This window comes from Lontra canadensis, unplaced genomic scaffold, assembly GCF_010015895.1.
Source record: "Lontra canadensis isolate GAN:19392208 unplaced genomic scaffold, GSC_riverotter_1.0 scaffold16, whole genome shotgun sequence".
In the NCBI taxonomy this organism is placed as follows: Eukaryota; Metazoa; Chordata; class Mammalia; order Carnivora; family Mustelidae; genus Lontra; species Lontra canadensis.
The window spans coordinates 5,082,086-5,105,445 of NW_022631010.1; the positions used below are offsets into that span (position 1 = coordinate 5,082,086).

General features: G+C 47.9%; 1 pseudogene; it reads right to left on the minus strand.

Moving 5' to 3' along the window:
• Positions 1 to 22,473: 22,473 nt before the first annotated feature.
• LOC116868783 lies at positions 22,474 to 23,087 on the minus strand (annotated as a pseudogene).
• Between the last annotated feature and the right edge of the window lie 273 nt (positions 23,088 to 23,360).

The following is a 23,360-nucleotide window of genomic DNA, read 5'->3' on the forward strand; positions in this document are numbered from 1 at the left end:
GAAAGGCTTTTGTAGGAAGGAGGGGGGGGGTCAAGGAAGTGGGTGCGGAATGTGCTACTGCAGGCATAGGGAGGCCCAGACCCAAGGGTCCAGCTGCCCTCCAGATCTTTACTACCTCCCAGGTTATTCAAACTGAGCTCCTTTTTTCCTAGCATTGCTGCCCCTCTTCATCTGTCCTACCAAGTCCACCTCCTGGTCTGAGCCAGAAATCTGGGAGTTAACCTCAGCTCCTGCTCTTGAAGCCCTACGGAGCTCTTGTTCTCAGGATAAATCTCTAAACTTCAACTTGGCATTCAGATGTCCATGACCTGACTCCTGCTACCATCTGGAGTCACACCTCCTCGCTTTTCCACACTTCATCCTGCATTTCATTCATTCCAGCCTGCCTGCTGACACTAGAACTCACACTCCTAGTTCATGCCTCCCTGCCTTTTCAGGTTCCTGTCCCTCTGTCTTGAATGCCATTCACGTCTTCTCCCTCCCCTTTGTTCATCTGGTGAACTCCTGTTCCTTCAGTTCTAAGCTTTCCCCCCAAATCCCCACACCCACACACACTCATGGAATTAATCAAACCTCCCTTCTCTAGACCCCAGAACTGCATAGTCACCTATTCATCATTCATTCTGCTAATGTTTACTAAGCACCTCTGTGAGCAAGGTCTTCTACATTCTCTAGGATTGGATTTCCTCTGTGCTGTTTTTGTTTGCCTGTTTCCCTCCCCAGTACTGAGCCCAGTGTGGCGCACGGCAGGAATCCAGTTACTCTTTCTTAAAGGAGTGGGAAAGCAAGACACAGAGGGAAGAGAAAGCCCCAAAAAAGTCCTTTGAAGAGAAACTCTGGGCCTAGAAAGGAGGGGAAAAAAAAACCCCACTGCTCTAATGAGGTGGATTAAAAGGCTGTTTCCTACAGTCTGACAATGAAAGAGTTCCTCAGCTCAGTGCTGGCTTCCTGCAATTAATTGGCTCCTGTGAAAGGAAAGTAACCCATCTCTCTCAAAGGAATTTTCCTTTCCCTGCACTTTACAGAATTTCCAACTCTGAACTTCTGTATTTTTTGATAAAAGCAGTAATGCCACCCACAACAATCCAGCACTCGGGTCCTTGGAGATCAGCAGGGCTGAAAGGGGTCGTCCGCTCCCACCTTTGGGTTTTGGAATGAGAACACTCTCTTGGAACACCTTGTTCCAAAGAGCTGAAACTATGGGACTCCTACTTGTTCCTGTGGACAACTCATCCATCCTTCAGAAGACAGTGTGTGCGGGAGGGAAGCGTGGGTTAGAGTGTCAGAGGAATAGCTCCTGGAAGGCCAGATTAGCCCAGGGATGTGGTGAGTTAGAAAGGAAGAGGCTGTTGCTAGGCAACCAGCATGTACCCGCCCCCCTCCTCCTCCTCAGGGCTGTACTGCCTGCTGGAGGAAAGCTGTGAACATCTTCAGGGGATGCAGATGCTCCCCAGTACAGGGCCCTAAGAGGCAAAGCAGGAGCAAGACCTGGGAGGCAGGCAGGACTGGGTTCAGGCTGCTGCTTCTAATTTGTGAGAGCAAGCATGGACAAGTCCCTTTTGGGTGTCATATCTCCCTTTGTGATATGGGTAACAGTACTTGTATCACAGTTATTGTGAAGATTTAAAGATCCTTAAAAAGAGAGAAGATAAATATGGAAGGCACTTAGCACAGTACCAAGCACATAAAGGGTGTGTGGTCATCGTTAGTTGTTCATTCAGGACATTTACTGAACACCTAAGTCCTTGTGCTGTTCTAGGTACTGAGGCAGTGAGCAAGAGGAAAATCCGTCCTTGAGGGTTTCTTCCTAGCTGGACAGAGAGGTGTGTCACACTTGTCACAAGTCGCAGAGAGAAAGATAAAGCAAGATGGAAGGTAGAGTGTCCAGACGTCTGCAAGGGCCTCACTGCGGGTCGGGAGTGACAAGGGACTTGTGTAAAAGCCTAGAGGGGTAGGGCAGAGCATCAAAGCTGAGGGCATGGCCACTGCGGCGGCCCTGAGTTGGGGGTGCCTCTTGTTCAGAGACCATTTGGCTGGTGAGACTGGAGTCTCGTTCAGAGGGGGACCAGTGGCGAGGAAGTAGGAGAGGATGAGAGTGGGCCAGGTCCCCAGGGGGCCGTGGCCAGCATTTGGCATTTACTCTGCTGAGAGGGGAGCCCCTGGAGAACATTGAGCCGCAGAGTGACCTGATCCAACTTACATTTTAACAGGTTCCCTTTGGCTAACATTGGGAAAACAGACCAGCAGGGCAAGGGTGGACACAGGGAGCCCCAGGGAGTAGTGATGGTGGTGTGAGAATTGTTAGTAGTTTGGAAATCAAGACTGTAAAACAAAGAAAAACTCTAAAAACACAAACAGTTGTTTCCGTTAGTTTCAACTGCCCTGTGCAACGACCCAGTGCGTCTCCCCCGCGCACAGCAGCCTTGTCTGAAGCACCATTTCCTGAGGCCCCGTGGTGTGCGGGGCACAGACTGTCCCCCTTAGTTCCATTAGTTTGTCCAGTACCCCTGAATGTGTGGGGATGTGTCCAGTGTCCACACAAGGAAACCAGTTCTGAGTGAGGCCAAGCCACTGGCCCCGTTCCCCAGCAGATTTCTTCCCGCCTACTTAGGGAGTGGGTAGAAACAGTTGCAGGCAGAGATATAAGTAGTAGAAACTGAGGCATATACTCTCTGCTCCCTGTGGAAGTCCACTCTGCCTGGCCTTCCAAAGGCCCCCCCGTCAATGAGCAGGATGTGGGCCGCATGTCCCGAGCCCTATCACAGCAGGTCACAAGGAGCCTGCAGCCCCCATGATATCTGGATAAAGATCACTCAGCCCTCAAACCTGACCCAGGGCAGGCGTCAGAGAAGGAGAACCCTGTCCACACTGTTCCCCCCAGACGGAGGCACCTTGAAAGAAAACGGCCTGGGAGCCTCCAGAGGGGTCAGGACCAGCCAATCGGCATAAGAACAAACCTCACAGACCTCAGTCGTGGTCAGTACGGGCCCCAGCTCTTACCTGCCACCTGGGTGCTGCCTGGCGTCCTTTGTCAGTCACTGCCAAGAGTCTGTTCCCCTCTCTGGGAGCGGGTGGCCCTTGTCCCAGCCAGGTTCCTGCTCTGGGAAGGGTGGTCCCCACCCCCCAGTCAGCTGACTCATTCGGATGGACCTAGGTAAAGGCCCTGTGCGTGTATAAACAAAGCAAGTCACCGGGCCCAGAGGAGGGTTCAGGCCTTAGTCAAGATGTGGAGGTGGGGTTAGGGGCCCGCTGCCGCTGGTGGGAGGGGTAGGAACCAAGACTTCTTGACCTTGAGGAAGTCAGAATTGGATTGGACATCAGTCCCGCTGAACATGAGGACAGTTTGAGGGGGCATCCAGGACCTTAAAAAAATGGCCATAACTTGTGACCCAGCATTTCCCCCCTTTTATTTTTTTAATATGGAATGCCTCACGAATTCACATGTCATCTTTGTGCAGCGGCATTCTCCTCATAATTTATTCCAGTAAACAAGTAGGCATTGAGGTCCTGGAGCCCATCACCGTGTTGCTTATAATAAGGAAATCTAGAAATCCCCAAGCCCGTCACTGGGGTCTGGCTAAACAAATCCTTACGTGTGGAAGATCAGAAAGCTATTCATGTCATTTAAGGAAGAACCATGAGGAAAGGTTCCCAAAACAGTGAGCAAGATACTGAAAAGTCAGTATTGTGATTCTGCTCTTCTGTTTGGTTTTCATCTTTTGAAAAGTGGATATGTGTTGCAACCAGTCTGGGAGGATGTATACTGAAGTGTTGGAAGTCTGGGGGCACCTGGTGGCTCAGTTGGCTAAGTGTCCGACTTGGTTTCTTCCCAGGTTGTCATCTCAGGGTCATAGATCGAGCCCCAGCGTTGGTTTCCATGCCGCGCATGGAGCCTCCTTAAGATTCTCCCTCTGCCTTGCCCCGCCTCAAAAAAATAAATAAATAAAATGCTGAAATTCTGGATGTGTGTTCCAAGGTAGTGGGGGGTGGGTTGGGTTGGGTTTGAAGTTAGTTTTTGCTTTTAGTGCTTATAATTTTTTCTAAGGGGGGAGCAAATTAAGCTTGTTTTAAAAAGGAGTTTAGGTTGGTTTTCTCCAGGAAGAGGAATAAGGGGCTGTGTACTGGGCCGGGAGGGGATTTGGTTATAGTACACTTTTTGACACCTCTTAAATTTTGAAGAATTTGAATGTATTACCTACCTCCCCAAATAAATAAAAGTAAACAAAAAAGGGGGAGGAATGTAGTTTAGGTCCTGGTGAGCTTGGTTGGACAGGGGTGCCTGTCCCTCTTGGTCCCTGGGGAGGAACTAGGGACCTGTGTGCTGGGCAGTCCCTGTGGAGTGACACAGGGCGCTGACACGGGACACCCACCTAGGGCGGGGTGAGTATCGGGACTGCTCACCGGCCAGGCAGGTCCACGTCACAGTCCCCATGACAAGCCTGGGCAGAGTTGCACCAGCCCGGAGCATCCCAGCCTGAGTGGGGGCCCAGCTAGTGTGCAGCGCCACAGGGGAGACCCCGCCAGCCTCCCAGGAGCTTACAGCCAGGAATCCTACCCAGGAAAGTTCACAGGAACAATAGCAAGGAAGGCAGTGGCCACTAATCATGCTTTAAAGCCCTCATCTCAGTGTCCCATATCCTCCCTGCTAAGTAGGCGTGAGAGGCAAAGGACTGCTCAAGTTACACAGCTGGAAAGGGGCTCCAAGGCCATGTTTTCTCCTCGGTGAGACAAATGCCACTGGAAATTGAGGCATAGATACACCTGAGGGCTGAGCCATATGGGCCCGAAGTAGGAGGTAAGCCATGGGTGATGGACCCATCTTAGGCCAAGTCTTCAAGGCCCAAGAAAACTAGAAAATAGTGATGCTAGTGGAATCACATGAGTCCCCCCCGAACCCCCTAATACACAATCTGCACACACTTCAGTTTACTCCAGTCATAGTCTGAAAGGGCCTTGGAGAGGAGATGGAGAAGGAAACGGACCCAGAAGGGTGAGGGACTGGCCTGTGGTCGCACGGCAGGTCAGCACAGAGCTGGGGCTCAAACGGGGCCCCAAACCACCCCCACACACAGGCAGGGGTTTCTTTCCATTCTGTGGTGTTCCAGCACGTCCCCTCTCTCACTCTTACCCTGCTTCCCGACCATCCAGGTGGAGCTTTGGGGGCATGCCCCTGCTCAAAGTCTTCAGTGGCTCTCTATGGAAGGGTCAGGACTAAGCTCTGTCCCCATTACTGCCTTTTCAGTCCGAGCCTCTACACTTACCTCACACCCGCATCACCTTTCCATCCCCGCGCCTGCCTGCTACTTCTGGAATGCCTCCCTTGCCCCCACCAGACTCCTGAGCTCCTTTTCCAGGAAGGCCCCTGGTCATCCCCATCCATCTGGCCTCCCTAGCCTCTGACCTCCAGATTGGACTGTCCTGCGTGGGTCAAGCTGCCAGTTAGACCTAAAGCTCCATGAGGACAGGGCCTAATTATGAGATCAACAGCAGCTGTTTTCAAAATAAAAACTGGAACTTGTGCTTCAACTGGGTTATGTATCTGCTGCATTCCATATTCGTATGAACAACCTTCAGAAGTCTAAGACACAGGCGTCCACTAGGCCGTGCACACACAGAAACTGCCTAGGAGCGCTCTGGGGGCGCTGGGTGATCAGCCACTACCACCCTTGCTGCTGAGCCCACAGGTGGTCCAGGTCTTCTTACAGTAATGTCACCGACATCTACTGCCACCTGGATTTGGCCCATGGGGGGACACCTCTGTGCCATCTGGAATGGGAATTCCCTGAGGGCAAGAGCTTGACTGTGGGGTCCTTGTCGCTAGGGCCTAGCACCATGGCTGGCCCACAGTAGGCTCTCTTAAGTGTTTGCTGAATGAATGAATGCCCTCCTGGCACATTGATTAGTTACGAACACACAGGCTCACTCTTATTTAAAAGGCGGGCTGCTTGGGGCACCTGGGTGGCTCAGATGGTTAAGCATCTGCCTTCTGCTCAGATCACAGGGCCCTGGGTTCAAGACGTGTGTGGGGCTCCCTGCTCAGTGGGGAGCCTGCTTCTCCCTCTTCCACTTCCCCTGCTTGTGTGTTCTCTAAGTAAATAAAATCTTTAAAAAAAAATGAAAGATGGGCCCCTCTGGGGCTTCAGATCCGAGGCCCAGTTCTGTGACATAACACACGTTGCCCACCTCTCTGAGCTTCCATTTCCACATCTACAGATGGAAGTTGTGGTACCAGCTTTGCAGGATAGTCCTGCGGGTGAGTGGAATGAAGCATGGGCAGAGCCCGAGACGCCACTCACATGCAGCAAATGCCAGTTTCTGACTTCCTCGTGCAGTCAGTCTGGCTGCAAGTTATAGAAACACACGTCATCTGGCTCAAGTAGAAACACAAGCACTCTTTCTGGAAGAAGGGGGGACGGTTGCCAGGCAGAGAGAAGCACCAGCTGTGTGCTCGGACTCAGCGTGGACCCCAGTGCCATGGCTGCACTGGTACTGTCACTGTGTGAGGACGGCGGGCTATTCAAGTGCCCTCTGCGCGCTGTGCGCGGGGCATAACCCAATCTCATAGTCTTCCCAGCTGGCCCTAGGTTTAGAGAGTGGAGCACCTTGCCCAAGGCCACACAGTCTGAGTGGTAAGGCCAGGCCTTGGCCTCGAACTGAATAAAGCTGCCTGGGCGCAGAGTCATTCCCATCCCTGAGCAGCTGAGTCAGAGACCTTCCAGGTGGTGGCCCCAGCTGTTGTGAATCACAGGTCTGTGGGTCTGACGCCCCGCACTCCCTCCCACTCCTCACTTAGTCCCACCCAACACTTGAGCCCCATTTCTGGAAGCACAGCCTCTGCCTGTGGCCTCAGCCTCTAAGTCCCTCACTATACCCCACCGTGATAACTTGAAGGGGCACAGCTTCTCGTACAGCTGTGGAATCCCGGCCTGCCTGCCCTCAAATCCCTACCCGGGCCGTGTGGACTCCTGCAAGTGATTCTCCCTCTCTGGGCCTCAGTTTCCCACCTGTGCTGTGGGGAGAATAATCTCACTTTGCCTTTATTAGCACAGACAAAAGTGCTTGCAATAATGCCTGGCTTCCCAGGAAGGGCTAACTAAATTTGGACTTAGAATATCCACGTTATTGGATTACTGCCTTATCCAAGTGTGAAGAAATGTATCCATTACTGTTGTAATGAGGTCAAAGATCAAACATTCAGAAATTAGTTGCATCCTTTCTGGAACATAAAACCAGATTGGACTGTCCCTGACATGGTTATTGTAGAAGCTTCTAGTGAGAGTGAAGCTAATGTCAGGGACCCCACACCCCACCACTATGTTGGCCCAATCTCCTGGGCCCTCACCACCTCCATTCTGCTCCCCACTGGATCCTGTATTTTTCTTTTTCTTTCTTTTTTTTTTTTTTAAAGAATTTATTTATTTATTTATTTATTTATTTATTTATTTATTTATTTGTCAGAGAGAGAGAGGGAGAGCACAAGCAGGCAGAGTGGCAGGCAGAGGCAGAGAGAGAAGCAGGCTCCCCACTGAGCAAGGAGCCCGATTCGGGACTCAATCCCAGGACCCTGGGATCATGACCTGAGCCAAAGGCAGCGGCTTAACCAACTGAGCCACCCAGGCGTCCCTGGATCCTATATTTTTCTGAGAGCAGTGGCCCCAACCATCTGCAGCACAGACCTCTAGTGGGCATGCCTTTTAAAAATATAGATCAGAGGGTTGCCCGTCTGGCTCAGTCAGTGGAGGGGGCAACTCTTAATCTTGGGGTCGTTAGAGTCCCATGTTGGGTATAAAGATTACTTTAAAAAATAAAATATTAGAGGCACCTGGGTGGCTCAGTGGGTTGGGTCTCTGCCTTTGGCTCAGGTCATGATCTCAAGGTCCTGGAATCAAGCCCCGTGTCGGGCTCTCTGCTCAGCCGGGAGCCTGCCTCTCCCCCTACTTGTGATCTCTCTCTGTGTGTCAAATAAATAAATAAAATCTTAAAAACATAAAAAATAAAATATTTTTAAAATACAGATCCCAGGGCCCCTCAGCCTTGGTACATCCGACTTTAGGAGTGGGGTCCGGGGATCTGTATCTCTCATGCATCTCAAGCGATTCTGACATAAACCGCAAGAGCATGACTGCTTTGTTCCTTCTTCCCGACCCAGTTTCTTCTTAATCCAATGCCAACAATGTGCTGGGTATGGGGCACGCAGACTGGGGCTTCCCATCCCTGATCTCCTTGAAACACCAAAACATATCAAAAAACAACTGCTGGAGTGTTGTAATAGAAAAGGAAACTGAGGCACAGAGGGATGCTTGTGGGCCCGAGGTCATGCAGTAGGTCCTAGGACAGGGATTTGAACCCAGAACCTGCTTGCTTTCCCCTTGCAAATGTGTCCTACCCTAAATGTACCGCCCTACTTCTGGGCCTGGGTCTCATTCTGTAATCTAATTCTGTAATCACTCCAGCCAGGCTTCTTGGCCAAAGGCCCAGAAAAAGCAATTAACCCACAAGCAACTTGGAGTAGGGGAAGGTCAGCAATTCAGAGAACAGTCTGAAAGGGAGGATCAGCATTTGGGGCTGGGGAGGGGGTCACCTGGGGCTTGTGGTTGCAGTCAACAGAAACTAGCTGCAGGTTACAGAAGCAGGAAAGGAGCTCATTGAACACCCAGGGGAGCCAAAGGGCTCTACGAGTCAGAGAACCCAGCTGGGAGTTCTCCTGGCTTCAACCCCTGCATGGACCCCGACATGGCAGCCTGTCCTGCTGACACCCAGATTTGGTCGGTCCCTGCAGACCTCTGTCTCTGATGACTCCCGACAAATGGGTCTGGGCACCCCCACCTCCTTGGGTCACAGGTTCCTTCAAAGGTCTGTGCAGAGGGGTGTGCCTGGGACAGCCTCACTGCAAAGCATGCTGGTACATTGGGGCTCCTCTATTGGGAGTATCATTAGGTGAGAGGGGTTTCACCTGACATGGGAAAGGGGTTTGAACACAGGGCAGGCAATGAAAATGGCCGAGGTCCATGCAGACCAGGGCAGCTTCCCCACCCCTGGTCTGCGTGGACTGTGAAGCACTTAATGCTGTGCCCGTTCTTGAGGGCAGAGCATTAAGTGCTTCACAGCCTACAGCTTCGATCCCTATCTACACCTGACAAACGAGAAAGCTCAGCTCCTGTGAGTGGGGGGCTGCGCTATGGAACCCACGTCCATCAGACCCGTGAAGCAGAGCTTGCGATCGCTAGGACCTATGTCATTGCTTTGTGCTTCCGCTGACTGAGACTAGAGGCCACCCGTAGAGCCCAGAGCCCACCAGAATCATTCAAACTAGCCAGTCCTAAACTCACCCTGCCCTGTCTTGCCTTTCCATGGAAACCCCAGTAAAGGCCATGCCCCAAGCACCGCCCCCATCTTCTGCCTCCCAACTACCCCAGTGTTTTTCCATGAGGAAAGGGTCTCTGGGTCCCTTGAGTATAAGAAACTCTCCTCTGGGCTTCTGGCTGGCTCGATCAGTAGACCATGCAATCTTGAATTCGGGCTGTGACTTCGAGCCCCACCCTGGGTGTGGAGAGGACTTCAACCATCGCTCCTGTGTGGCCACACCAGACTGAGCATCTCAGGAAAGAGCATGAAACAGGTCTTCAGAGACAGAACGTCCTCCACGCCATCTCTCCTTTCCAGCCCGGTTTTGCTTTCTGGAGGCACGTATGTGCTAGTCAAGGGAGGCTTGGTTACACTGGGACAACAAACGACCCCAATCCTGGCAGCTCCTGACATGAAGTCCTTTCTCCTGTGTGTGGCATGCCGTACAGGGCTGGAGGGCTCTCCATTGCTTCTCAGTCCGGGGCCCAGGGCCAAGGAGCAGCCCCCATCTCATGGCGGAGGGAGAGGGTCTCCACTTGGTAATAGAGCTCCAGCCTGAGGTGACGATGTCACTTCTAACACTTCCTTGGCCACGGCTGGTCACGACCCCACACAATCTCAAAGGGACAGAGAAGTTTTATCCCACCACATGCCTAGAGGGCAGAGCATGGGGCAGAATATGGAGACCGACGTGAACAAGGACCTCAGGTCTGTGGTCAGGGGGCTTCCAGGCAGCTGTGATCCCCTGAGCACGGGCAGGGGGAGCAGCGGTGACCTGGGATGCTGCCCTCAGCCCAGATGGACCTACGTAGGGCAAAAGCTGTTGGAGAGAAGGAAAGATGGACATCTCAGAGCCTGGGGCTGTAAGGCCAGACACCGCCCCACCACCACCTTCTGACCCCAGCCAGGAGGCTCTGATTCCACTTCTGTGAGATCAGGAGATCATTTCCCAGCCGGCAGAATTTTCATGAAGATTACGTGGGGGAAACATGCCTTTATACTCCCAGCAGCTTTCCCTGGAAGGCAAAACTTTCTGGTGGAAGACCCCTTGCCCTACTAAGCCCTTCAGTGAATTTGAGCAGGCAAATTTGAGTGCAGGAGCTTCCCTGAGAGAAGCTTGGGGGAGGCAGCTGTGCGGGGGCAGTGCTTACAAAAACAGAGTATATTGCTAAGATTTCTTTGGGAGTGACTTTATTTGGGATGGCTTTGAAGGGGTTGTTGGAGATTATGGGGGGTATCCAAGTCCCCCTCTCTCCCATCGAAACTGGGAGCAGATCAATTATTGTGTGCAATAGAGAAGATCTGGGGGGCTTTCTGTGGCAGTCCACAAGCTCGGGGACAAAAAGAAAGGGGTGCAGGGGAAGGCAGTGCGGCAGACAGGTGGAATGACCACAAGAGGAAGCCCTGAGAATGGGAAGGCAGCAGGAAGGTACTCTAAGAATAGGGCTAGGTTTTGTCAGCCCCAATTCCTTTCCACTTCTTCAATCTTGAGTAAACTCCCTCTGTTGACAGGAGGCTCATTCCTACACCAGGGACACTCAAAGCCAACATGCGGCCACAGAGGCCTCTCTCAGAGACACAATGCTGAGGCTGAATTTCCTCCTTGGAAGACTCAAATAGCCAGCCCCAGTGGCATACTTCCCCCTTGGAGCAAAGAAATGGGGCGGAGGGCGGCAGAAAGACAAGAAGCCTCCGAGACCAGGCGTTATCTGCCGAATCTACACGGGGCATAACAGTTTTGCAGATAAGATAAACTGAGCCCAGGGGAGCAAACAACTTCCACCGTACCCCAGCCAGCCTGTGGTGCAGCCAGGGTCGGGGCCACACCTGCCTTCCTTGCCTTTGGAGAAGGGAGGCTGGGGCTCAGAGGAGGAAGGCCTTGGTCAAGGTCACACAGCAATCTGGCAGCAGAACTGGGATGCAGGGCTTCTAGATCCTGGCTCTGGGGGCTTCCAGCTGGGGGAAAGCTGCCCAGCCCTTTCACCCACTTTTTGCCTTGTGCTGGGGAAAGGTTGAGCCACGTAGCAGAGGCGGCATGATCTGAGACATCATCCACCCAGCCTCAGTCACCAGGGGATGCATCGGTCCCCCTTGGACCCTGGCGGCAAGCAGCCTTCTGAAAGCCCACCTGAGCAAGACAGGAACTGAGGACGTAAGTGCTCGAGGTGGGGAGCTCCGTCTGGTGCGCACGTGATCTCACCTAACCCGCACAGGGCCCTAGGGTTCCGTGTTGCCAGAGAGGACACTGGGCCGAGTAGGACTGTGGTCCCAGGACTCGCCGTCCAGTGCTCGGGGGAGGGGTGGCTCTTGGAGGGAGGGGCCTGGCGGAGCGCCCAGAACAGTGGGGGAGGGCGCGCGCCGCCAGGATGCCCTCCCCGTCTGGGGCCGGAGCTGCTACTGCAGGATCCCAGGCAGGCCAGAGCAGGAAGGAGCAACAATGGGCAGCGGGCAGCAGCGGGGAGCCGGGTTCCGGAGGCAGGGTGCGGCCCGCCCCGCCACCAGCACTGTGCGAACGAGGCCCCTGCGCGGGGGACCAACGAGATTAACCGCTGCCACCGTTCGGGCCCTTGCTGTCTGCTGGGACTTGTCTCACCGCCTTCCATGGCTTATATCCTGGGATCCTCACCTCACCCTATTATTTAGCCCTATTTTACAGATGAAGCCATGGAGGCACAGAGTTTAAGTAAAATGCCCAAGGTTAAGGGAACGTGAAAGCGAGACTTGATCCTACGCAATCTGGCTCCAGATCCAAAGCTCTTAACCACCCCTGTTACACACACACACACACACGCACACGCACACACACGCGCGCCGCGCGCGCGTGCTGTATATACTCTCTCATATTTTTTCCTTTTCACTTATATCATTGACAGCTTTCTCCGTCATAAGTTACCACGGTTATCCTAGTCTTGACCTGCTGGGAAGATCTCGTCCGTGCGCCCAGACCCACCTCGTCTTCCCCACCGGCTGAGGGGCCCTGCCATTGCGTTCAGGTGGGCATCCTCTAATAAAAATTGAGGATGACAATGGGGTGGACCAATGGGTGCTTAAACCCCTCCTCATCTCGATCACAGGCCCTTCTCCCAACCAAATCGCACCTTTTAGATAAAATGTGCTTATGCAAACGAAGCTTAACGACAGGCCCCCTCCTGCATCCAATCAGATTGCGGCACCCAGGCCCCGCCCACAGGGAAGTTCCGAGACGGTCTGGCTAGTAGGTCGACGCTCTACAGGTTTTCTGCTTTGAACACAAGATGTGGAGACACTGCACGATTCTTAGAATCGGGTCCCGTGAAGATTTGGAGCCCAGGGCCACGGAAAACCGTGGACGCGTGCAGCCTGGCTGGGCGGTGGTGGCTCCAGAATTTCCAGAAAGCCGATAGAGGGACCAACCTGAGGCTGCGCTCACCCCCTTTTATGTAAGATCGAGGCCTTAGATGGGTGCCATGGACGACTGGGAATGCCTATGGGAATCTAGGACACTTCTCAGCTGTCTCACTTCCATCTGAGACAGACTGGGAGACCCCACTGCAGTGCGGGCGAGGGAGCTCGTGTCGGGAGACTTGTCAAAGACTCTCCACCAAGGCTGCTGGCAGAAAGTCCCAGGAGAAGCGGAGGGGCTTCCCAATCAAGAGTAAGGAACCAGTTGGAGGCCTTCCAGAGCCCACTTTGGCCCTCACAGGCCAGTTGGGAGCACCAGATGGAGAACCAAGATACGGGAGATTTGTATTCTGGTTTCATTCCCACCTGTGGGCTGTTTATAGCCTTGAACCAGTCATTCCCTCTCTCGGGGCCTCTAGCTTCCCATTCCGACCACACCAGGGACCTCCAAGGACTCTTCTCACTCTAATAGGTGGTCCAGCGGTGGTGTTTTTTCTTTCTGGGATTCCCTGAGCTGTCGGGTGGATGGTCCGGTAGGAGTCACCTCTCTGAACCTTCCAATCACCAGCAAATCACAGTCTTTCCAATATGGCTGCTACTTGGGGGGCCACCCAGCATCCACTTCCCTTTAGTTTCCTTGGGGGAAGCCTCCCTCCTCCACCTCAGCCAGGTTCAGTCAGTGGAACTGACTTCATCCCTGACTCCCTGGGGAGGAAAGTGACCAGACAGGGAGATGCCTGCATTCCATTCCCTGAGCTGTCCTGGGTAGTCATGTCAATTCCAGTCAACGCCAGTCAGGATCAGGAACTGTCCCAAATGCAGAGAAGTCTGGAAGCATAAAACCTGGGAGGGCTGGCGGCTGAAGCTGCTGGCAGTCATCCTGCCTCCGTCAGGAATGGATCTGCGGCAGAGAAGGCAGAGTTTGGGTCGGAAAGATGCAGCTGCTGATGTAATTCAGTCCCTCCAGTCCCACCGCCCTGGGCTTTTCAGGTCCAGGAGCCAATACAGGCCTTTGTCACTTACAGCCATTTTGAAGTGGCTATTCTGTTGCTTACAACCAGAAGAATAGTGACTGTTTTGTTGGAGTTAACTTGATTCTACAACACCATCAATAGTAAGAATTTTTTTTAATAGTAAGAATTTTTTAAAGGCAAATATTATATCCATTTAAATAGCAGCTTTTTTTGACGAAAAGGAGTGTATCCGGTGTGCTCTTAAAAGACTGACAATAGTATGTTCTTATGTATAAAACTGTCTCCTTTTGATCAAAGTTCTTCACATTCAGAGTCTAAACTTTCCTTGGATGAATTTGGCAATTTTTACTTCTAATTGCATTGGCTGGCTGGCGATAGTTTTCTGTACACTTAGCCTTATGCTTCCACATGGTGTCCTTTTAGAAGCCTTGCTAAGTGATAATTAGGAATGCGGTCTGGTAAAATTCCATCAGGCTCGACTGTGGCCACCTGAGCCACTGGGTAGCAGATAGCAAGGATGCCTAATCACCTTCTGCCTGCTGACTGGCATGTTTCTTGGACACCACCTGTGGGGCCCATCCTCATTCCAGAAACGCTAAGCTGCCAGTGTGAGCCCGGTGTGTCAGAACTCGTTCTGATGCAGCTACCACTTCCTGCGGGACAGGCACCAAACTAAGCAGAACAGAGTTAGGACCTTGGGCAAGTAACATCACCACTCTGTTTCTGCGTTGCCCCGTCTGTGAACAAAGAGGATAGCTTCACAGAGGTGTTGAGATTTAATGAAAAAATCAGTGTGATGCTTGTAGAACAGTGTTGGCATATAAGGATCGCCCAGTACATATCAATTACTGCTGTTTTAATTCTCACCCTTGGAAGTCAACAGGATGGTCCCACTTGTGGTTTAGGACCCTGAGATCAGAGACAAGAAGGGACATGTCCCAGGTCACTCACTGGGGAAGGAGATGGTGGATGTGGGACTCAAAACCAGGTCTGTCCAGTACCCAGGCTGATGTTCTTAACCATAATGCCACGTGGACCTCCAACGGCACAGGCTTGGGTGGGCCAGTGGAATTTGGGGTCCAGTTCTTAGACACAGAGCAGAGCAAAGTCAGACCCACTCACCAGGCCAAGCTCACTGTCCAGACCACTGTCTTCATCTGATTTGTGGAAGCCTGGGCCTTTGAAAACTCCAGAGAGAGAAAACACCAAGGCTTCAGGGGAGATGGGATTGTCCAAGGCCATACAGGGAGAGACAGAGATCAGGCTGGAACTCCCCATTCCCTGCCTCCTCAGATCCTCCTGCTTCACTGCCCTCCGCATAGGCATCTATCCTGGCTCCCCCTCCTCTGAGAAGCTCTCCCAGACTGCCGCAGCCCATGTCCCCGTGCCTTGCTCCCTGAAAGTTCTCCACACTCACTGGCATTTCAAACATGCTCTTTGGAGTCAGGCCAACCTTGGGTTTGAATGCTCCTTTGCCACTTTAACTATATAATCCTGGGTTCATTTTCCCCATCGCTGAGCCTTAGTGTCCTCACCTGTAAAATGGGCTTTTTACAAAAGCCCATCTCATGGGGTCAGCATCAAGTTTCAAGGGAGGTCAGGGCTGAGTACAACCTGGTACAGCAGCCATCCCCTCCCTCCCTGCCTCTATGCAGCATAACTACTTACATGAATAATCTGAAATAAAATGAATAAGGACAATGGGCAGAAAAGAAAAGCAGAGAGTGAAAGCTTTTTATTGAACTACACACACATATATAATTGTGGCAGTGAAAACTAACAAACTAAACAAATAATACAAAATTACACTCCTGTAAATAGAAGAAGGAAACAGTAACGAATTAAGACTTCTAAGTCACATTGTTGTTGTTGTTGTTATTATTATTATTATTATTACAAAAGGAAAAAGAGCACATTAAGAAACACTTGCAGAAGAGCAGACCTGGGAGATTCAGAACTTATGATGCGTTCGAGCTAGAGTGAGGCTCCGGGAACCTGGCTTCTGCCTCTCGAAGTCACACAGCTGTCTTGCCATCGCATAGCTGGTGATGCTTGTCCCTCACCTGCTGTTAAATACATGGCTATGGGGAGCACTGGACGGAGCATCAGAGGCCGAAATTGAGTTTAACCATTCCAAATGGTTACCAAACTTGTAGTAGCTGAGTCTGGGCATGCTGGGAGCGGAGGGTACAATGAGGTTTTCTGGACGAACTTCCGTTTCAACCCCAGTGTTCATCATAGTTAACGTCACCTTTCGATGTGCTGATCTCATATTAAACCTAACGAGAACGGCAGCAATTGTTCAGAACATGGGATAATGAAATATTTGGGCTAGGAGGAGTAATTTCCTCACCAGCTTTGGTGAGAAGGGCCAGTGCAGAGTGATAATAAAAAGCAGACCGACTTTTTAAAGGTTTCATTATTGCTTTTAAACTCTGCAGACGCGGCTCCCCTCACTGCTTGCACGAGGCAGAACGACCTCTGCTCCCTGCCTCTGTCCTCCACTGTGCTCATCTCATGGTAAGTGTTATTTCGATGATCATAACATGATTTAACCACTGGGCATCCCCAGGAAGGGGTGAAGGAGGGAGGGAGGCAGCCTGGAACAGGGAGCGGTGGCTTCTGAGTCCTAGGCCTGACTCAGTTATAACATGCTGTGTGTCTTAGGGAAGTCACACCCTCTCTGGGCTTCAGACAGGATGGGGCATCCTTCTCCATCTTCCCTCAGCCTGGACAATAGAGATGCCAGGCCCAGGGACAGAAGCACACGACAAATACATGCCTGGCTCTAAGCCTGGGCCCCTCTTTTGGAGTCAGGCCCGCCTCCCCAGCTGCTACCCCTCCTGCCCCAGCTGTCTGGCTGTCCTTAGGCTGTGACTGCTCCACAGTGGCCCCTCACATGAAGGGGGCTGAGCTCCGGTGTTCTGCCTACCCCTGACTCCAGTGACCTCTGTTAACTAGAGTTACCTTGTGGTGGCCACTGCAGCCACCCCGTTTCCAGCCTATAAGGAAGGCCTTCCTAGTGTCCAGCTATTGCAGAGGCCCCACTGCCCCAGGCTGGGGCTGCAGGTGACATCTCTCAATCCCATCACTCAGCTGTCTTCTTTCCAGTGGGCTGTGTTATAGTAGATCTTGGTTAGAAAGCAGCCTCCTTCCCTCCCTGGGACCTCAGCTCCCTGACCCACTGCAGGGCTGTGGGAACACTGGCCTGCCTGGAAGAGGACACACACTCCAACATACATCCCCATGTCACAGCGATTTAGCCAAGAGCACATCTCATGGGAGCAAGGTGGCCACAGGTCAAAGAGCAGACAAGACAGGTGGTGGCCCAGCTTCTCCAGGTCCTTTGGCTTCTCTGTGGGACCTCACAGCTGTTGGTTCTTTCTCTGAGTAGGTAGCTCCTTCCAGAACAGAGACAGAGGCTGAGTTCTTGCTATGCTACCAAATCTTTTACACTCGGGTTTCATCATCGTCCAGGAGAACAGCCATTAACAATGTAGGCAGGTTCTCAAAAGGAATTCGACCAAGGGTGAATTCCCTTGTTTCCGAGTCTGCATTTCCAGCCCTCCGGTGACCTTCAGAACTTTCTCCCCAAGCTCCCTGGCATTGAGGGATCCTCCACATCTTTTTGTGGCTTGATAGCTCATTTCTTTTCATGGCTAGATAATACTCCATTGTCAGGATATAATGAAGTTTGTTACCCACTCGCGGATGCAAGAACATCTGGGTCGTTTTTAGGTTTTGGTGATTATGAATAAAGCTGCTATAAACATACACTTTTTCATGTAGATGTAACTTTTCTAAGATTTTATTTATTATTTGAGAGAGACAGTGAGCACACTCATGTGGAGGGAGGTGCAGAGAAAGAGGGAGAGAGGGAATCCCAAACAGACTCTGCACTGAGCGTAGAGCGTGACACAGGGCTCGATCTCACGACCCTGAGAACATGACCTAAGCCAAAATCAAAAGGTGGACACTTAAGGCCCAAGGCCCCTGGTGCCCCTAGACATAACTTTTCAATGCAGTTGGGTATGTACGAGTGAAGCTGCTGGATTGCATGGTAAGAATGTTTACTTTTCTAAGAACTGCCAAATTGTCTTCCAAGATGGCTGTACTAGTTTGCATTCCCATCAGCAATGAATGAGAATTTCTACTGCTTTTTATCCTTGCCACTGTTTGGTATTAAACGTTTTGTGGATATTAGCCATTCCAAAAGGTATGAAGTGATATCTCATTTTATTTTGCCATCCCCAAATGACATATGATGTTGAACATCTTATTTGCTTTTTTGTCAAACCTGTCTATATTCTTTGGTGAAGTGTCTGTTCAGATCTTTTGCCCACTTTTGAATTCTTATTGTTGATTTTTAAATACTCTGCATTTTGGGGGTACCAGTCCTTCATCAGATATGTTTTGCAAATAGCCTCTGTCTGGAGAAGTGGCTTATCTTTTCGATCTAACTTTTTTCTCACAAAGCTGAAGTTTTTACTTTTAATCAAGTTCAATGGAATCATTTTTTTTCTTCTATGGATTGTGTTCTTAGTGTTAAATTAAAAAATTCATTGCCAAACCCAAAGTCATTTAGATTTGCCCTTATGTTAGCTTCCACAGGTTCTACAGTTTTGTATTTTACATTTAAGTCTAAGATCCATTTTGAGTTTACTTTTGTAACAAGTGTAAGGGCTGAATCTAGCTTCACTGTTTTGTGTATGGATGCCCAATTGTTCTAGCATCATTGTTGAAAAGAATATCCTTTCTCCATTGAATTGCCTTTGCTTTTTTGTCAAAAAAAGTTGACTCTTTGTTGACTGCATTTGTGTGGGTCTATTTCAGGCTTCTTTATTCTGTTCCACTGATCAACCTGGGTATTTTTTCACCAATGCCATGCTGTCTTGATTACTGTTGATCAATGGTTAGTCTTAAAGTCAGGTAGTGCGAATCCTCTGACTTCATTCTTCTTCCTCAGTATTGTGTTGGACATTTTGGGCCTCTTGCCTTTTCATATATAAAGTCAGCTTGTTAATATTAAAAAAAAACTTGCTCGGTTTTGATTGGGATTATGTTGAATTTATAGACGGAATTAGGGAGAATTGACATCTTAGAAATATTTAGTTTTCCTATCCACGCACATGAACTCTCTCTCCATTTATTTGTATCTTCTTTGGTTCCTTTCACTGGAGTTTTATAACTTTCTTCTTATAAAGCCTGTACCAATTTTGTTGGACTTATGCTTCCATATTTCATTATTTTTGCTGCTAATATAAATGGTATTGTTTCCAACTATTCATTGCTGGCAGTGGAAAGCAATTGACTTTTACATGCTAACTTTATATCCTGTGACCTTCCTATAATCACCTATTAGTTCCAAGAGTGTTTTTGGTCTAGTCTATGGAATTTTATACATAGACAGCCATGTCCTCTGTGCACAAAGACAGCTTTATTTATCTTCTCCCCTCTCCATATGTATATCTTTCCTTTTCTTACAGCATTAACTAGGACTTCCAGTCCAACGTTGAATACGAGTGGTGAGAGGGGATATCTTTTCATATTCCTAATTTAAGGGGGAAAATGTCCACTGTCTCTCCATTAAGTATGATGTTAACCATAGGATTATGGTAAACACCCTTCATCATTAAGTTTGAGAATGTTCCCCATTATTCCTAAATTGTTCAGTTTTTATCATGAATGGGTATTGGATTTTGTCAAATGCTTTTTCTGCATCTACTGATATGATCATGATTTTTCTTCTTCAGCCTGTGTAGTGGTGTGATGGATTATATTAACTGGTTTTAGAATGTTGAATCAGATTTCCATACCTAGAATAAGTCTCATTTGGTCATAGTGTATGTCTTTTTATACATTGTTGGATTTGATTTGCTAACTTTTGAGTATTTTTGCATCTACATTCATGAAAGGTATTGGTAATATTCCTCTCATAAATACCTTAATTTGGTTTTTATCTATTTCTTTAGTAAGTATTGAACTATTCAAATTATCTAATTCTCCTTTTGTGAGTTTTGATGGTTTGTGTCTTTCAAGGAATTGGCCCACTTCATCTATGTTAACAAAGTTATGGGCATAAAGCTGTTCATAATATTCCTTTATTATCCTTTCAATGACTCCTCCTTCACGTCCAATATTTATAATTTCTTTTTTTTTTCTTGGTTATCTTGGAAGGCTTATAAATTTTAATGATATTTTCCCCCAAAGAACCAGTTTCCATTTTGTTGATCTCTGTTGATCTCCTATTTTCAATTTCATTGATTTCTGATTTAATTTTTTATTACTTCTTTTCTTCTGCTTATATTGCTCTTCTTTCTCTATTTTTTAATTTAAATTCAAGTTAGTTAACATATAGTGTAGTATTGGTTCCATACTATATATAATATCCAGTGTTCATCACAGGTGCCCTCTTCAATGCCCATCTCCCACCCACTTCCCCTCCATCAACCGTCAGTTTGTTCCGTATAGTGAAGTCTCATGGTTTGCTTCCTGCTCTTTTTGTATCCTATTTTATTTTTCCTTCCCTTCCCATATGTTCATCTGGTTTCTTAAACTCTGGTTCTTAAACTCTTAAACTCTGGTTTCTTAAACTCCACATATGAGTGAAATCATATTTCACAATCATATTTCACAAATCATATTTCTTTCTCTGACTTATTCTTATTTTGCTTAGCATAATACCCATGAGTTCTATCCATGCTGTTGCAAATGGCAAGGTTTCATTCTCTTTGATTGCTGAGTAACATATATATGTGTATGTATGTGTGTGTGTGTGTGTGTGTGTGTGTGTATATATATATATATATATGATGAATAGCTAAAGAAGATGTGGGGTGTATTTACATATATGTGTATATATACATATATATATGTGTATATATATGTATATACACCCCATATCTTCTTCAGCTAATCATCAGTTGATGGACACTTCTAGTTTCTTATGTTGGAAGCTTATTGATTTTAGATTTTCTTTTCTGATATATATATTTAATGCAATAAATTTCCCTCTAGGCATGGCTTTTCATACATTTTGATAAGTTCTGTTTTCATTTTAACTCAAAATATTTGTAAATTTCTTGAGACTTCTTTGATCCATGAATTATTATCCAAATACATTGAGATTTTCCAGCTATCTTTCTGTTAATGATTTCCATTGTGGTCTAAGAGCAAGCCTTATTTGATTTCTATTCTTTCAAATTTGGTCAGGTGTGTTTTATGGCCCAAAATGTGGTCTATTTTGATGAATGCTCCACATGAGCTTTCTAAGAATGTCTATTCTGCTGCTGATCAGTATTCCATACATGTCCATTAGATCGAATTGATCTTTGGTGCTATTCTGTTCAACTATTTCCTTACTGACTTTCTGTCTGCTGGACCTGTGAATCACTGATTGAGAGGTGTTGATATCTTTAACTGATAATAGTGAATTCATCTATTTCTCCTTGCAGTTCTAGCAGTCTTTGCCTTGCATATTTTGTCGCTCTGCTGTTAAGCGCATGCAAGCTAAGGATTTTCATTTCCATCTTTTATTATTATATAATGCCCCTCTTTATCCCTGATAATTTTCCTTGCTCTGAAGTCGTCTTTGTCTGAAATCAGTACAGCTATTCCAGCTTTACTTTCATTAACATTAGCAATGGTATATCCTTCTCCGGCCCTTTACTTTGTATCTACCTGTGACTTTGTAGTTAAAGTGGGCTTCTTGTAGACAACATGTCATTGAATCTTGTTTTTATTCACTGTGACAAGGGATTTCAATTGATCTTTTCATTTAGACCATTCATATTTAAAGTAATTATTGATATAGTTGGATTAATTTCTATGTCTGTAACTCTTTTGTATTCATTCCATTTTTTCTTTGTTCTTTGAATTCTTAAAACTCCCCGTCTGGCAGGTTTTCACTTTATATGTTTCTATTTTCTCTCCTTTTGGCCTATCAATCACTTCTTTAAAAAATTGTTAGTAGTTTCCCTAAAGTGTGCAATGTATGTTTACAACTAATCCAAGTCCACTTTTTAAAAACTGACATATAATTGACATACAATTTCAGATATGTAACATAATGATTTGATTATCTGCATGTACATACACTTCAAATAACACTATACCACTTCCTGGGGAGTGCAGGTGTCTTGTAACAGAGTAGCCCCCAATTCCTCCCTCCCATCCCTTGTAACATTGGCTGCCACTTCCTTCACTTACCCATATGTTATAATCACCCAGTTCGTTGTTGCTATCATTACTTTGAACAAAGAGTTATCTATATGATTAGGTAGGTATAGAAATAGCAAAGATTTTTTTTTTTTAATTAGGCTCCATGCCCAATGTGGGCCTTAAACTCAGGACCCTGAGCCAGCCAGGTGCCCCTATTTTCTTGTAATTTGAATATGATACACGTATGTGTAGATTTTTGGTATTTGCTCTGCTTGGTATTTTCTGAGCTACCAGAGTTTGTGGTCTGGTGTCTATCATTAATTTTGGAAAATGGCCATTACCACTACTTCTGCTTTCTCCTTCTTCTCCTTCTAGTATTTCCTGTTTTGTGTACATGACAATTTTTCTTCTTTACCATATAATTATTATTTTTAAAGATTTTATTTATATGAGAGAAAGAGAGCACAAGCAGGGAGAGCAGCAGAGGGAGAAGGAGAAGTGAGCTCCTTACTGAGCAGGAAGCCTGAATCGGGGCTTGATCTCAAGACCCAAACAGTCACTTAACTGACTTGAGCCATCCAGGCACCTCTATATAATTATTTCTAATGTCCAGGGTTTACAATATGAGGGCCAGAACTTTCTCCCCAACTCAAATTTATAAATACTCAATTGGCTTGTGAAGCCGATAGGGATACTTCTTGTCTAATTTGATTTCCAGGAAGACTTCATTCAGGTCCTCAATGGTCACTGGATCACATGGAATTATGATCATCTTCTGTAGCTCTTTTTCATATTTCTCAATCTTGGCCTTTGAGAGAGACAAAAATTCAGCACAACTTTTCACATCTTCTTTTTCTTTAGCATCCAACTGAACAGTATATTTCTCCTCTGGCAGAGGAAACTTCAGGGCATTAAACGTCTTCTCAAAGTCATCTCCCAAGATAGCCTTTGCCACACTGGCCTTGTAGTAAGCCCAGCCAACAGCAGGTGGTTTTTCAGGGAGAGTAGCTCACGTGGAGGTAAAGGTCTCATTCCAGAATTTCAGAAGTTAGCAATGGTCTTCTGGTTTGGGGGTATGATTTCCCCAAAAGCTACTCAGTCAATGGCTTTTAGAGCAAGTTTTGCCTGGCCATCTTGAGATCCTTCACCAACCCCAGCAGCCCACAGTCCACCTATGTTACACTTTTTGTAAATGTCCACAGTTCCTAGGTATTGTTCTAGGTTTCTTCATCATTTTTTCACTTTTTATTTTTTTCCAGCTTTATTGAGATATAACATAAAACACTGTGTAAACTTAGGATGTACAATGTGATGATTTGGCATACTTATATATTGCAAAATGATGCCCACAGTTGGGTTAGTTAACACCTCCATCATGATTACTATTTCCTTCTTTTTTTTTTTTTTTTTTTTGAGGAGAACATTTAAGATCTACTCTCTTAGCAACTTCCAGGTACGTAATACAATATTGTTAACTATAGTCCCCTTGCTATATGTTAG